Consider the following 2,958-nt stretch of genomic DNA (forward strand, 5'->3'; position numbering starts at 1 on the left):
ACAGAATTCTGAATTCCTTCTCTGTGTTATCTTGAATTTTAGTTTCCTCAGAAGAGCTATTTTGAATTCTGTCTCTGAAAGACCATATATCTGTTTCTCCAGGCTTGGTACCTGGTGACTTATCTAGTTCATTTAGTGGTGTCATATTTTCCTGGATGTTACTGATGCTTGTAGATGTTTGTTGGTGTCTGGGCATTGAAGAGTTAGGTATTTATTGTAGTCTTCACAGTCTAAGTTTGTGTCCTTCCTTCTTGGAAAGGCTTTCCAGATATTCAAAGGGACTTGTGCCTAGTCCCAATAATACTGTAGTTTTTGTAGACTCACAGAGGTACCACCTTGGTCATCTTTAATGTAATCTGGAAGAATTCTCCGGATTACCATACAAAGACTCGTGTTTATTTTCCTTACTTTCTCCCAAACACACAGAGTCTTTCTCTCTGTCTGAGCCACCTGGAACTGGGAGTGTGGTGATGCAAGCACTCCTGTGGCCGCCACTAATGGGACTGCACTGGATCAGACTTGAAGCCAGCACAGCACTGAGTCTTGTTCAAGGCCCTTCCCTTCAGGGTCGTGAGTTCCCCAAGGCCCTAGGCATGTCCAGAGATGCTGTCTGGGAGTCAGGGTTTGAAGTAAGAAACCTTAGCAAATTATCTGATACTCTTATTTTATGGCAGCTAAGCTGGCACTCAAATCACAATAAAAAGTCCCTCCCACTCTTCCCTTCCCTTTTCACAGGTAGAGGGACCTCTCTCTTTGGCCACCACCACCACCAACCCATGGGGGATTCTGCCAGGCCACTGCTGATGTTGCTTAAAGCCCAAGTGCTCTTCAGTCAGCTTGTGATGGATGCTGCCAGGCCTGGGACTCACCCTGCAGGGCAGTGGGCTCTCCTTTTGCCCAGGGCATTTCCAGAAATGTCATCCAAGAGCTTAGGCCTGGACTCAGGGACTCCAAGAGCCTGCTCTACCCCACCTTGGCAGAGCTGGTACCTAGGGTACAAGACAAAGTCCCATTTACTTTTCCCTCTGCTTTTCTCAAACAGAAGGAGTCTCCCACCATAGTCGCCACAGCTGGGAATGTGTGGCGTTTCCCCTGAAGCCAGCATGTCTCAGAGCCCAAGGCCCACTGCGTACTCCCTGGGTATCACTGCTGGTTATTCAGGGCCCAAGGGCTCTTTCGTTAGCAGATGGTAAATCCTGCTTGGACCTGTCTTTCCCTTTAAGAAAGAGGGTGCCCTTTTGGCCCAAGATGTGTCTTGAAATACGGTTTGGGAGCTAGGGTCTGGAATAGGGGCTTCACGACTCTACCTGGTACACTATCCTACTGTCACTGAGCTGGTATCCAAAATGCAAGACAAAGTCCTCTTTATTCTTCACTCTGCCCTCCTCAAGCAGAAGGAAGGAGTCACTTCCATTGCTTCGAGCTGCACTGCCTGGAGTTGGGGGGAGGAGTAGCATAAGCACTCCCTTAGCTGTGCCCGCTGGTGTCTCCCTAGGTCACCTAGTTCTCACTAGGTACCACCCTAGTTTGCTGGCTCTCAGCCCAGCCTTGCACTAGGAGTTGCCTAGGAATTGCAGTCCTTGTGTCCTAGACTGCCTTTCAAGTTTAACTAGGCCCTCAGAGCACTTCAGCCTGCAGTAGCGAGGCTTGCTGAAAAACTCAAGTTCTTACCGCTGGGATGAGCGATTCCCTCTGGCTAGGGCTATTCCAGATGCTCCCTCTGGTGTGCAGGTGCTGGTTGTGACCAGCAAGGCTTTATTCTCCAGTGTGATGGGGCAGCACCCAGTTCAATGTAAAATCCCCAGGTTGCTGCATTTTCCCTCCCCAAAGTGCACAGATTCTCTCTCTCTCTCTGCACCTTTCTCTGCTGCCAGCAGATGGGAGAGGTGTGGTGTCCATGATTCAAGACTGTCTCTCCTGCACTCCTCAATGCCTCTTTCAGTGAAATGAAGTTAAAAGCAGATACTATGATTCCTCACCTAATTTTTGGTTCTTCGGATTGTGCTTTTCTATGGGCAGGTAGTTATTAAAATTTGGCGTTCCAGTGAAAGGGATGAAAGGTGTAGGATTCTATTCCACCATCTTGCTCTGCCCCTAATAATAATTTTTGTTGTAAGGTAAGATATTATTATCTTAGAGATAACACAAAATTAGGACAGTTTTATCTCCATAAAAGCAAGGATGAGTCTGCGCTGGGTGCACCTTACCACCGTGCTTCAGAAAATTGAGGAAATCAAGGGTTTTCTGCTTACAGCCTGGTGAAAGGATGCCAAATTTGTAAAGATCAAGAAAAATAAGGACAATGTGAAGTTTAAAGTTCCATGCAGCAGATTCCTTTATACCCTGATCATCACTGACAAAGACAAGGCAGAGAAACTGAACTAGTCCCTGCCCCCTGGTTTGGCAGTGAAGGAACTGAAATGAACCAGACACATTGATCTAAACTGTATTAAAATATTAAAAATCCTTTGAAACAAGAAAGCAAGGATGATTCAACATCAGAAAATGAGCCAATGTAACTCACCACATGAATACACTAAAGGAGAAAAACTATAGGATGATCGTAATAGAATCAGAAAAAGCACTGGATAAAATGCAATAACTTCATGATTAAAAATCAAAACTTAGAAAATCAGGTCTGAAAGAGAGTGTTCTAATTTATAAAGGTCATGTGACAAATACCTACAATAAACATTATATTTGCTGGAAAGATTGTAGAATTCCATCTAAGATAGAAAATCCCCAAAGCACTAACCTGAGGCTAAAATTGATGGATTTAATTACATCAAAATAAGCTTTTCTGTTTTCATGAAAATAGCCATGGATAAAAGTAACAGAGAACTGATGAGGAGTTTGGGAATTCCAGTAGAAATCTAGTAAAAGGAAAAAAACATGACTAATGAGAAAAAGAAACTAAAATGATAACTTTTAAATGATATCTAACTTATGACAAGATGC

The 2,958-nt window shown here is 44.3% G+C and overlaps 1 pseudogene; it reads left to right on the plus strand.

Moving 5' to 3' along the window:
- Nucleotides 1–2,181: 2,181 nt before the first annotated feature.
- Nucleotides 2,182–2,424, plus strand: LOC100604231 (annotated as a pseudogene).
- Nucleotides 2,425–2,958: the final 534 nt, after the last annotated feature.

This window comes from Nomascus leucogenys, chromosome 9, assembly GCF_006542625.1.
Source record: "Nomascus leucogenys isolate Asia chromosome 9, Asia_NLE_v1, whole genome shotgun sequence".
NCBI classification, from domain to species: domain Eukaryota; kingdom Metazoa; phylum Chordata; class Mammalia; order Primates; family Hylobatidae; genus Nomascus; species Nomascus leucogenys.